Below are 14,797 nucleotides of genomic sequence, written 5' to 3'. Positions count from 1 at the left end.
AATACTCCAAACCAAAGAACCATATGAGAAAATAAGAATAAAAAGTTAAAGTTCAATCAATAGAAAATAGCAAGATGGCTATTATAGTAACATTCATTTCCAAAAAAGAAGAAAGAAAAGAACCCAACCAATGGTCTAATTATATCAACACATCAAAAAAAATTAATCTCATTTAGAGAAAGAGAAAGTAAAACTATAGAGTGAAACATAACTTATACACTGACCAAAATAGATAATGGCAGGCTATGCTACTTCTGGGGTTGAGGTAGAAGTCAAAAGAAGCAAGTTGTTCAAGGTTAAAAGGGATGTTGGATAATGGGAAACAAACTGTTCAAGCCCCATATTTGTAAAGTATCAGTATCTGAATTCTCCCCAGTGAATATGTGTAGATCTAACAAGAGATTCGAAATTCATGAGGCACAAGTTAGTTCATCATTTTCACAAATGCTCTGAGTTCTGACACTCTGCCTCAGTGTCTGATAGGTTAATTAAGTAATCAGAGAATTGGTAAGGATATAGTGGTCAAACTGATCTACTAGTTATCAAATGTTATATTCATTGAGTTGTGTGTACAATTTGTGTTCGACAAGACACAGGATTTTACAGACTACTAAAAAGCCTTAAATTTAAGAGACTGTAAATCATACAAAATATGTTCTCAGACACTAATCGAATCAAGAAATAGAGGTAAGTTTCTGGGAGACAACTGGAGAATAAGCCGTTAAGATCAAACAACATCCTACTAATTATGCCATGAGTGAGAGAAGTCTCAAAGTCAGTTAATAATATTTTAATATGAATTAAAATGAAAACACAATCGCAGATCCGGGGCTGTGGCTTCCTGTAGCTTATAGAGGAGTTTTCTATTAAATGTATATGTCAGAAAATAATAAGGATATAAAAAAGTAAACTAGTGGAAAGAAAACAAATTAACTCCCCAAAGAATAATACATTGAAAACAGCTATACAGTAAAGAAAAATCAGTAAAAACCAAAAGCATATTTTTAAATAAATCAACTAAGTTGATAAATATCTCAAAATACTAGACAAGGGGAAAGGATGAAGGAGAAGACCTTTATACTAAAATGTAGAGGGATAGAGATACCACTAATGCCCTAGCAGTTATTAAAGAGGAAGAAGTAAAAAACACTGGTTTCATAAGGCTAAAATTACCATCACACCTAGTCATCAATTGGTCATTGAAAGAAAATTTCTAGTATATTTTAAGAAAATAATTGCTAAATTCTTCAATGACTGTCTTAGAAATTCAATCCTGTCATTCATATAATATTAATAATAATAATACTCCATTAAAATGAAGGAATGCAAAGCTTTTGTGTTCACAAGTTCATACAGTCTGTAGTCCAAACTGTTAACCAATGACAATGTCTCAGGGTTCAATAATCACAGAAGAAAGTTGACAAAATTCAACGTACATTTTTAAAGGAGGAATTTTGACACATTAAAAATGGAACAAGTCATGCTAATATGTATTGACAAAAAGCATGGCAGAGATTGCACACATAAAATAGGGAAATTCTCTCCCCACCTTAAGATTGAGAGCAAGGCCATAACCAATATCATGAAAGACAACGACTGAAGTAAGGGCACAGGGGAGGGGCATAGAAGGAGGAATGACATTTTGTGCAGAAATCTACAAAAAGAACAGCACAATTCTAAAGCTTCTAAGAAAAAATTTTAAAAGCTTGCATTTCAAGAATAGAAACAAAGCATTGGAAGAAATCAAAGTATAAAGCTATACACTAAGTAAGTTAGGGATATATTTCCTGTAATCATATAGTAAAACAAATTTTAGGAACAGATTTCACTTTATAAATATATTCTCATTCATTGCTTGCGAATTTCATGCACTGTGCCTTGATCATATTCACCCCAACTCTGCCTTTAGTTCCTTGATTTCTACTCCCTACTTTCCCAATGTCCAGTCCTCTTTTCTTTGTAATTAATAACATAGTAACTCCACTCTGTGCTGCTGTATACCCTAGGGGAATGTTAATTCAGAACATGGCTGCTCTGGCAAGAGATCACATTCAAAGACCTTCTAGGTCTGTGTGATCCAGCTGGAATACAAATATGCCTTTAATCCAGGAGACAAAGGCAAATAGATCTGAGTTCAAGGCCAGCCTGCTTTGTTTTGTTTTGTTGTTTTTTCGAGACAGGGTCTCTCTGTGTATCCTTGGCTGTCCTGGACTCACTTTGTAGACCAGGCTGTCCTCAAACTCACAGTGATCTGCCTGCCTCTGCCTCCTGAGTGCTGGCATTAAAGGTATGTGCCACCACGCCAGGCCCAAGGCCAGCCTGTTGTAGAGCAAGTATCAGGTAAAGAAAAGCATTGGTGATACATACCTTTGATTCCAACTGAAGGTAAAGGTTGTTTGTAGAAGGAAGCACCCATGCTTGAAAGTGATGTCTGATTGAGTGGCAGAAAAGGTGACAAATCAGAGAAGATTGATAGACTAGGATATGCCCAAAATTTAGGAGAAGAGAGAGGAAAGGGAAGCTACTTAAGTCGTAGTTTTCTAGAGAGAGGAGGCAGCTTTTTACCAGGACAGCAATAGAGAGATGGGTTGCAGAGAGAGAACTCAGGTGAAAATGGAACAGGCCAGAAAATGAGAAGAAGACAGAAGACTAGAGCAGATTGTTGAGTTACTCTGAAGCCAAGCAGAGCAATTCCAGGCCGAGAGAGAAGCCAGATTAAATAAATCAGCTGGGAGAAGAGTTTGAGCCAGAACAGCTGCGTTGAACCATCCAGCCCAGAGCTCAGAAAGAACAAGTAAGGGTGAGTTTATTAAGCATCAAGCCTCAGAGGCTAAAGCATTCTAGGCCTAGATTAAGTTATAGGGAGTCTAGAAGCTTCCAGGAGTAGGCCTATGTTAGCAGAAGGAGGCAGTTAGCCTCCCAGACAACAATTGAGCCAGGAGAATAAAATTACTTTTAAGAATACTTCAAAGACGGGTTTGCCTTATAAAATCAGCTACTGAGGCGCTTAAAGGGGTATCTGAAATAATTTTAGCGCTTTAAGGTGAGCCTGCACTATACTTAACTTGGTTTGTGAAAATAGTCCCAATGCCTTGTTTTCTCCTCAGCTCAACTGCGACTGTAGTGAAGGCAGCCCACCAGCAGGGGGAAGAGTTCCTCAGCTCCTCGCTGGTAGGTGAGGACCTCACAGGTCTGGATGGGTCGCAGAGAGAAGTAGAAAATGCCAGTGTCAGGTTCTAAAAGTGATACATTCTCTGACCTGCCCACTGCTGAGAACCAATGAGCCAGCCCGAAGCTTCTGCTCCTCAGAGGAAACAAATTTCATTCCAAAACTCTATTCCACGTCAATGTCCCTGTTTCTGACCTGAGCCTTCATAGCTGAGATACCCAGAGGCGTCTGTGGAAATGGCTCTGGTTAAGCCAGCTGCAGCAGGAGGATGCTATGCCTCATCTGAATAAGTGTGCAACCCAGTAAAGGCATTAGAACCCTCCTCGCCCTTTCCTTCTTGTCTTCAGAGACATGCTTATTGTTAACCTCATTAGCTGAGAAGCCTGGTAAGGTCACACACTATTACAGAAAACACTCTGAGGAGAATGGTTTAAAAAAGAAAGAAAGAAAGAAAAGATTTTCAATAGAATACTGATGAGAAAGGAGGGTGGGTTTCCTCAGAGGCCTCAGTCTGGGATTGTTGTGGCTGCTTTAATTTACTTGTGAGAGCACAGTGTCTATTCCCAGACAAAGTGTCTTTATTGCATGATAAACCTGGTTCCCGTTTTGTTTGTATGAAAGGATTTTATAAAATCTCTTTTTACCAAACATAAGCCATAATTTTCTGACACATATGAAACTTTATGTCAACAATATAGTTATTATTAAGATTTGTTTAAAATTATGCCACAGAAATTTTTAAAATAAAATGTTTATTATGTGTTTTTACTTAGAATAATGCTTTTTTCTTGGCATTTAAAAATTAGCATACATGGATATTTCTAATATCTTCTGAAACTTTGACTTTAATTGTTCAAATAAAAAGTTAGATGTCCCATCTTCTTGTGTGTAATGTCATCACTCACTATTCATAATCTCCTGTGTTATCAGAAGAGATATTTTAGTTTCTGTTATATTTCATTCTTCGCTCTCTTCATCTCTTTGCAGAAACACCCATGCTGGGCTCTGTTGGTTTGGTCGTAGTGATGGCCTTTTTGGGTGCTGAAGGCAGATCCCCTAACCCTGCCTGTGCTTCCATTTCTTCCATTTTGAGGTCACTTGAGTAAATTCCACTTCAGCAACATTTAAATAAAAATGGATTTGCTATTCAGTCCTTTCTAACAAATTTCATTAATGTTTTGATCATCATAGACCTCTGTATTGTACTCAAAATCAATCAAATCCAAGGGACCCTAAGAACTATCTAGTAACAGGTTGCAAATAAGTGGAGATCAAAATGGCTTTCTACAGACACTCCTTATTCAACGCCTGCATCTGACCATTTGCTGTAGACACAATCTCTTGTCTGTGTGGAAGCATCACCTGTTAAAAGCTGAGGCAGGAAATAAGGAGGTGGGAGTTCCAGAGATAGAGAGAGATGGGAGACTCACCCCAGGACACCGGAGAAGGTGGACAAATGAAACTGAGCAGAGGGAACCAACCAGCCACAAGACAGAAGTAAGAACAGTATAAACTGGATGGTAGTTTATGAGTAAGTCAGGGGGCATGCCTAGACTCTGTAAATGTACTTAAGTCTTGGAGTCGTTGTTTCGGGAGCTGCGATGCAGGAGGAAAATGCATCTGCAATTTGCAACCCGGATACTTGTCTGAAAGAGAACACTAAGTAGCAGGGTGCTTTTCCATTATAATCTATCGCCTTGCAATCTTACAACTTCGTTTTTCTTGATAGATGAATGAAATTCCATTGTGTATATGCAGTGCAGTTTCATTATTTAGTACTCAGTTGATGGGCACAGGCTCTATTTCCAGTGTCTGGTCCTTGCCAATAGAATTTCAGTGATATGGATGTTCAGATACTTTCATAGTAGAAAACAGAATCTCTGGGTATATATGTAGAAGTGGTATAGATTGGTCATGTAAATATATATATTTATAGCTTTTTGAGAATCTTCTAGACTGGTTTCTATGGGAACCTTGTCAACTGCTCTTTGTTCAGTTTAATTTTTGGAGATTATAATTTAATTGTAATATTTCTCCCTTCCTACTCCTCAATCTGAACCTTCCCGAAAACCTCTTTCTGCTCCCATTCAAATTCAGAGCTTTCTTTTCTCCCTAATTATTATTACATGTGTGTATGCACTATGCTTTTCAAGGATGGAGTACAGATAACATTATGCCCATACATGCTGGTTTTTGATCATGGAAAACACATCTACATCACCAAAATGGATCTCTAGCACTTATGATTCACTATGAAAACATCTATGTCTGGCGGATGTAGATCTTTTCCTCATCACCTGATGGACCCACAGAAACATTTTAACATTTTAGTAAATAAATTGTTTATATCTTTGTCATTTAGATCTTCATTATCTTAGTGCTATTCTACATTTGTCCCCTGATGTCTTCAACTACCATGCACAGCCTTTCCCCCTTGAATGACGTCACTGCTTTTCTTATGTTGCCTACGGTCCTAGTCACAACAATTTGTAACTGCTTAGTCAGGCCCAAGTTAATGTGGACCCTGTTTCTGTGTTTTAGGATATCATCAATCCAGATGAACTGTCTTTCTTTAAGGTCACTGTTTGTTGACACACTTTGTAGATACTCTTCTGACTTCTTGTTTCCAACTATTTCTATGTTTTCAAGAAAATTACTTTAATAAAATTCCAAAATAAATTTGAATTTGATTTATCCATCTATCTCTATAGATTTTTGCTCATTTAAGTTTATCAAATATTTTTGTGGCAAATTTTATTATTGAATTGTATTTGTTAACACTCATTCATGGAAAAACAAAAGCAAAAAACAAAAAACCTTAAAACAGACTGCTTTATAAGATATGGTCTTTCCTTTTTTGAGAGATATATTCTCTTTTTTTCCTTGGTTTTCAAGACAAGGTTTCTCTATGTAGCGTTGGCTGTCCTGGACTTACTTTGTAGACGAGGCTGGCCTTGAACTCACAATGATCCACCTGCCTTTGCCTCCTGAGTGCTGGGATTATGGGATTAAAGGCATGAGCATTCTACTCCAAATATCTCAAAACAAATTAGCCCTACAAATTTTAGAAAATGGTAGATTTGCCCTTTAATTTAAACAAATCCAAGTCTCTCTCTCTGTGTCTCTCTCTGCCCCCCAGCCCCCTCCCCTTTCTCTCCAGTTTACTGCATACCTTTCAGGCTCTTTGGAGCAATGGAAGAAGGCGCTTATTCATGGCTTATTGTGCTTATTGACTTGTCATAGTCACTTTTGTGAACTGAAAGTTGAGTAAAGCATGATGGGCTTGCTACTCTATGCTTCTGGAGAGTAACGGGGTCAAAACAGACGTTCACGTTGTTTTTTCCTCATATGCGAACATTGCTGTTTTATGAAACTTGGAGACACTTGAGACTCCATGACATGTACTGGAGATCCCTGAGGGTGGATTGAAGGTCTGTGGCTCTATACACTGAGTTCTCAGCTGATGTGCTCTGTCCAACACAAATTCATTGAAATAAGCAAAGAGTAAATACGGCACGTGCTGAGAAGAGAAACATCACTACCACCAAAAATGTGAATGATGCAAGAAGAGGATAGATTGCAACTGGTAACTCAGTCAAGTTCTGTTAACAGAGTTGTAGGCTTTGAAGACTTGATCATAATTATACTTATTAAGAGTCGGCTTTAAGATGTGTAAGTGAAGCAAATAAGTGACTGAAGTTATGCATCTGTGGCATTAAAGCTTCTCAGTTCTCAAAACAGGAGGGCAATTGTGCTTTTTCTCACATTTTTAAAGAACTTGAGAATGAGAAATGACTACAGAGGGAACCAAATTCACCCCACATAAGTATAAAGGTTTTGAAACAGAGGGTGATATCTATTCTCATGAATAAATTAGTCTCTAGCATCAAGCCCACTCTCAGCCTCTGACACAATGAACTACTATTATAGCTACTGCCACGGTGGCCTCAGCTATGACATTGTTCGCCTAGACTATGCTTATGGTACAAGCTTGGTTTTAGTGGCTATGGTTATGGCTACTTACATTTTCATTTCTTTAGAAGATACCAGCAATTATTCCATAACATCCATTTTAAATAAAATTTCATGTTGTTTTTGTTTTTTATCAATGCCATACCTGAAAGCCTTTGTGGAGGGGGTGTGGCAATGCAAATCAATGCTACAAATACTGAGGATTTGCTCTCTTTATCCAGATCATTATCACGGTGTTTATGCCTTTGTTGTATTCTGTTAGTGGCATGAGTAGTTTTTCTTTGTACACTGCATGATTTTCAAATAGTTTATGTTCAAAATGAAGGATGTCTCACCTAGAGTCTCAATAGGATGTCCTCCCCTCTGACCCAATTTCCTGGTAAGGGAAGACCTTCATGGGACATATCCCTTGGGCTAGTTTCCAGATATAAGTGAGTATATACCATTTGACTCTTTCTGCTTCTGGGTGAATTCACTCATTATGATCATTTCTAGTTCAATCCGTTTGTCCACACATTTTGGAAATTCCTTGTTTTTAATAGCTGAGTAGTATTCCATAGTGTAAATGTACCACAGTTTCTTTATCCATTCTTCTCCTGAGGGACACTTAGGCTGTTTCCAGGTTCTGGATATTATGAATAAGAAGGAAGGATAGCAGGCTACCAAGAAGAGACTTGATACCCTATGAGCATATGAAGGGGGAGGAAATCCCCCTCAGTCACAGTCATAGGGGAGAGGAGGAAGGGGAAAATGGGAGGAAGGGAGGAATGGGAGGATACAAGGGATGGGATAACAATTGAGATGTAATATGAATAAACTGATAAAATATATTAAAAATAAATGAGGATGTAATGCATATGAAGACAGTTCCTATGCCCACCTCTAACTCACAATACTTTGTGTTTTCATAGTCTAAAGCTTGCTGCCCCAAGGACTATAAAGAGATGCTAGCACTGCAGCACGAATCTCACTTTTCTCATGGCAGTCATCAGCCGATGTCAGGCTCACTGTTGCCTAAAGAGCACCTAGCAAATGTAATCTTTCCTCCATACCTCTTGTCCACCTGGGCTGAGCTGGTGAGGACACTATCATGATGTCATGATTCCATTGTCCCATCTGTAATTTGTTGTCCTTTTGTGGTGTTTTTTCTATGTTTCATACCTCAAACCACTAAATGTTCCTTAAAGAAACAATATGTGATATTTGAACAAGGTATAATAGATAAAAAGCAGGTTAAACAACACACTAGCTATCAGAGTGAAATGGGCAAGGAATGTAGACCAATACCAAATTCCCTATTTCACCGAAGCTTTCCGTCGTGATTAACCATGGTCTAATAATACTGGTGAATGACACATTTAAGAGCAAAAGGCAACAGTCCCATAACTACTCTCAAATGTATTTTCATAACAAGTCTGATTACCTCTGTATTTCATTTATGAAGGCATTCCTATCTGGGAATATATACACAGGACATTCATCTTTGATCTCAAACATCCTCTGAGACTTTAAACAATCGTCCTTACTGGAAAGGGAGCTAATATACTAGATGAGTAGAAATACATATGACAGTAGCTGAGATTTTTATAAGAACAATAATGACATTTTCCCTTTACATGAAGTAAAATATCTGTAATGAGGATACCTATGTCCAGTTCCAAAACTATTACGGAATCATATTTAGGCAGGAAGATGATCTTAATAAGAAAAGAAGAGAAAGAAAACAATGTCCTCATGGTTGAGCAGATCTGTTCTGTAGAATTTGATATTGACTAACACAAAAGTAGCTACAAATTCATGGCTCAGAGTTTCAAGGTAGATGAGGATCTAACATTATTTATATATTTGTAAGTAAACCATCTTTTTATTCTAACATATTACAAGCAGCATTTTCATAATTCCATAAGTTAGGGACTGAATACTTTTAAAAGAAAGAAAATAGGCCATTTGGAAAAGATCAAAACTACTTCTATTTTGAAAGAAAACTATTTCTATCCTTTGATGATCTAAAAAAAACCTTAAAAAATCTGTGACATATTACATACACACACATACACACACATGCATGCATGTGCACACACGACCATGGAATTACGTGTTTAGAATTTCTGTATCACTAGAAATGCAAGAAGATGATGGGATAAGAAGATTGTATTTGTTTTGCAGCTGATGGTCTTTTCTGATAGGGATGTTTCCACAGAAATAATAAGAGGATTTAATCTTTCTGATACTTATCAGAATAAAATTCTTCATATCTTTAAGGTTACTTATAATAATAGCATTGTTTATAATATCTAAAGTTTTAAGGAGCATCTCTTCTGCATATACATGTATATATAATCTATGTGCATATAATATCACAGATATATTTGTATAGATCAAGTCAGAAGAAGGACTTTTGGGGAAGGAATGTCAACAGTAGGCAAGAAGGAAAAATGAGTTAATGGTGAAGTGATAGTGAGTTAAATACAATGATATACATGCGTGAAAATATCATAGCAAAATACATTATTACAAGCTAACTAATAATAATAATAATAGCAACAAAATCTAAAATGCTGACAAATAAAAAGAAATCTTGGACTGCTATATTTTAATGTAGAAGCAGAGTATAATAAAGGTATGGTCATAATTAAAGCAAAGCTAATTCTAAGTTATAAACATTAACGATTAACATATCCAAAAGCAAATATACATTGTTACACATTTTCAGAATTACACTTACTAATAAAGTATGATGGAATTCGACTGTTTTTCACCGACAAGTTACACAGAACGGGGAATTCCTTTGATGTGGTTTGCCAGGCTTGCACTGAGAAAATATAAGAGTCCAGGTGGAGAGGGTGACAGTCATTTCTCAGAAACCTCATACCTGCTCCTCAGATATTACCACAATGAGCTACTACTACGGCAACTACTCCGGCCTCGGTGGCTTTGGTGGCCTGGGCTATGGCATTGGTTCTGGCTATGGTCTTGGGGCTTATAGTGGTTATGGTTATGGCTCTTTCCGTCCCTCCTTCTATGGTGGATATTGGTCCTCTGGGTTTTACTGAGGAAATTATCTCGTCATTTGATTTTTTAAAGAAGGCGCCACCATGCTGCACCACTGTTTGAATCAACGGGCACTTCAGTCCCTCAAGAGGGATCGGATTACTGAAGTTTTATCTTGTCAGAAACTCTTGATTATGATGTGTTGGCTTTTTGACTCTTCTCTTCTGTTACTTTTCTGAACTATTTTTAAAATAAAATTTTCCCTTGAATGTAAAGTATCTGGTTTCATTTTTACACATTGAGTGCAATAGTTTCTTAGGTTTGACAACTGCTTCATAATAACTTTATCCACATGGAATTATGTGTTTAACATTTGTGTAGTAGTAGAAAGGCAAGCAGGTGATGGGATCAGAAGATTGCATTTGCTATTCAGCTGGTGCTATTTTCTGATAAGATTTCCCAAAGAAATAATAAGTACACTCCAACTTTCTGATACTATAAAAATACGATCAGTCATACTATTAAGGTTACTTATAATAGCATCTTTCATAGTATCTAAAGTTATAAGAAGCATCTCATTTGCACTTAACATCCCCATGAGTTATTAAGAACCCATCAGCCATTCATATGGAAGATATCGTTGTCCATGCTCCAGGGACCTGCATGTGACTGCATCCTTCCACACTGAGCAGACAAACTGTCACTCATTGTTCTAAATGCCCTAGTGTCAGGTGACTTCTACACATTCAAGGGTGCAGGCAGCTGATTTCCTCCCATAATCTTTGACCCTGGAAATTAATGAAAGCATGTGTGGTTGAATGACATTCTGCAAACATTTAAGACTGTCTCAAAACTTTAAAATATGAGCTTGTTTTGAAGTCCACGTTTGGCAGCTACTATTCATTGAAGTAATTCAAAAGAGAATCAGCCTTGTAAGTGACCAACGAGACATTCCGACGTCCTCGGTGAATGCTAGCTGTGGAAAATACTGAACTCTCAACTATAACGCTATCACTTAATTTAAAATGAAGTACAGTAATTTATCAATAATTGCACATTTACACAGTTTTATAATTGTACAACAGTATAAATAAAAGATACTTAAGGTGGTGATTTTTAATACATGTCTCATGCATATGAGATTTACCTGTTAAAATATTCATTGTGCTGCATTACGCTTTCATTCCTTGGTAAAATGTAGATAACTAAAACTACTGGAGATGGTGCTAAAAGGGGAAAATTAGGGGTTATGGTTCTTGTAATATGAGGGGAAGAGGTAAAGGGACAAGCAGACACAGGTGAATCCTCAGGGATAACTCCATGTGACATGGGAGCAGAGGTTAGGAAGTCTTAGCTTCAGGTAACTCCAGACACAAAAATAGATGAGAATGGTTCTCCCAACCAACCCTACAGGAGAAAAGGGTTACGTTAACATCTTGACTCCAAACTTCTACATCTCAGACTTGTCATAAGTCCGTCATAAGATGAATTTCTGTGATTAGAAGCAAGCTGTTCTTTGGTTTAGCTGATTCCATAAATATAATGGACTTCATGAAAGTTCATGATCTTACCCATATTACTGAGACTTTTGAACTATAGCATATATGAGACAGTCTTTGACTCAAGAATTTGGAAATTAATTATGGATTAATTCTTCTATTTATTTTTATTCTGCTTAAATGTTGCTATTGCTTCTTTTTCTATTTCCATGAACATATGCTCATGAGAATGCTCACTGAATTTTGTCTAAGCCTGCCACAGTGTTCATCAAGTCCTGTCTATGCTCTCACGTTCTATCCTTGACAAGGCTGTATGTGATGGTAAAGATTTTTTTTAAAAAAAATTGAATACCTAAAGCTAAATTTATTTTGTTATTAATTCTTTTTGTATACTTTTAATGAAAATAGATTTCTTCATACAACATATTCTGATGAAAGTTTTCCTTCCCTCAACTCCTCTGAGATACTCTGCACCTCTCCTTAGGGAACAAACAGACATCAAAATAATAATAATACAACAAGATAAAAACAAAATAAACACATTAGAACAAAATGAAACAAACAGAAGTAAAAGAAAAAAAGCACAAGAAGTTCACATAGATGCAGAGATACACACATTTAGACACTGAGAAATCACACACACACACACACACACACACACACACACACACAAACAAAAACACGAAAACCCTACAATATATAGTATATATGCCAAGGGAAGATCAAAGATGGCAGCACACAACCCACATGTTACCTGAGGACCAGAAAATAGGACACTGCAGACCAGGCATGTGGCCTGGCTAACTCCTGAACAACAACATTTTTGTTTCCTGGATGAAGCGAGGCATCCAAGGAGCTGGGGATGCTTGGCCCCAAGTCCCCATGGTCAGCTCAATGGACACGTGGTAGCCCAGTACCTTCAGCATATCTGGGGCTCCCGTGTGCCCTGCATACACAGCTCCAGCCTCTTCGTGATTCCGAGAGGACAGCACAGCCTCGCAGGCTCTTGTCCATGGTTCTTCCCATTCCCCTCTGGGGACCTCCCAGACAATAGGTGCTTACAGGGTCTAATTACAAGATGTGGAGCCCACTGCACACTGAATCTGAGTACTTACCAGGAGAGCAGGCACTGTGAGCTAGCAGGTGAGCAAGTAAGCAGGTGAGCAAGTGGCCACACTGCTGACTCAAAGTGCCATTGTCCTTTTATCTTTCTCAGGAGAAGGGAGAAGATGACAGGATTCCATCCTCAGACCTTCCAGCTGACTATTCCACTCCAGGAATGACTTCTGATTCTAGCCTAAGGTTCATAGCTCTACCCGCTGTCACCAGTAAACCTGCCAGACCTCAGGAACACACAAGGAAATCACTCACACCCTAATACTCCTGTCTATAGGACCAACTTGGATATAAGCAGAAGATAAAAGCTGTAGGCAAGCTTCTCCCAGACACCCAGCTCCCAGCATATAACCCAGGCAGGGATTCTCCTGAACACTTGAAAATCCCAGCTGGCTCCAGCCATTACCAGTGACAGATGCCTAAAGTTCAGCATAAAAGTACAACCAACAAAAACAAAGGCAATATGGCTCCACCAGATCTCCCAGCAAACACTGGCTATCCCAATACAGGTGAAACACAGGATAAAGACTTTAAATCTATGCTTAAGAAAGATCTAGAGGCTTTTAAAGAGGAAATAAATAAATCTTTCAAAGAAATATAGGAAAATACAATAAAAATAGAGGTCTTTAAAGAGGAAATGAACAGATCCCTCAGAGAAACACAGAAAAGTACAAACAAACAGAAACCTTCAAAGACATACAGGAAAATACAAAGAGGTGAAGGAAATGAATAAAATAACTCAAGACCTGAAAATAGAAATGGAATCAATAAAGAAAACACAAACTGAGGAAATCCTGGAGATTTAAAACTAAGGGAAAAGAATAGGAGACACAGAGGTAAGCATCTCCCAAAGAATACAAGAGATGGAGGAAAGGATCTCAGGTGTAGAAGATACAATTGAAGAAATTGATACATTTGTCAAAAAATATTAAATTGAAAAAAATTCTGCTATAAAACATCCAAGGAATCAAGGACATGATGAAAATACAAAACCTAAGAATAATAGGAATAAAAGGAAAAGAAGACTCCCAGATCCAACTACCAGAAAATATTTTCAACAAAATCACAGAAGAAAATTCCTCCAACCTAAAGAAAGAAATGCCTCTAAAGATATAGGAGACATACAGAACACCCAATAGATTAGACTCCACCCCCAAAAAAGAAATTCCTCCTGTCACATAATAATCAAAACCTTAAATGTAGAGAGCAAAAAATTTAAAGGTACAGTAACATATAAAGGCAGAGAAATCAGAATTGCACATGACTTCTCAACAGAGACAATGATAGCCAGAAGGGCTTGGACAGATGTCATCCAGTCTCTAAGAGAGCACAGATGTCATTTCAGACTATTATAGCCAGCAAAAGTTTCAATCACCATAGATGGAGAAAACAAGATATTCCATGACAAAACCAAATTTAAACAACATCAATGCACAAACTCAGCCCTTTTGAAGATATTAAAAGCAGAACTCCAACCCAAGCAGGTTAACTATACCCAATGAAACACAGGATATAAATAACTTCACTGCAATAAAACCAAAAGAAGACAAGAACACAAACACTACTTCTACCAACATTAAAATAAAATGAACTAACAATTATTGGTCAATAATATCTCTGCTGGATCAATGGAGTCCAGTTGAAGACCCAGAAATAAACCCACCCACCTACAGACACTTAATTTTTGACAAAGAAGCCGGAACCATACCATGGAAAAGAACATATCTTCAACAAAAGGTTGTGGTCTAACTGGATGTCTACATGTAAAACAATGCAAATAGATCTATACCTATGACTCTGCCCAAAACTCAAAGAAGCCAAGTGAATCAAAGACTCAACATAAACCCAGAAACACTAAATTTATTAGATGAGAAACTGGGGAAGAGCGTTGAACTCGTTGGCACAACAGACAATTTCCTGAGCAGAATACCAACAGCTCAGGCTCTAAGATCAACAATTAATAAATGGGACCCCATGAAACTGAAAAGCTTCTGTAAAGCAAAGGACACTGTCAACAGAACAAAATGCTGTCTACAGATTGGGAAAAGAT

The sequence above is a fragment of the Acomys russatus genome, chromosome 8 (assembly GCF_903995435.1).
Source record: "Acomys russatus chromosome 8, mAcoRus1.1, whole genome shotgun sequence".
NCBI classification, from domain to species: Eukaryota; Metazoa; Chordata; class Mammalia; order Rodentia; family Muridae; genus Acomys; species Acomys russatus.
The sequence above is the reverse complement of the archived record's forward strand: the minus strand, read 5'-3'. Positions refer to the sequence as shown.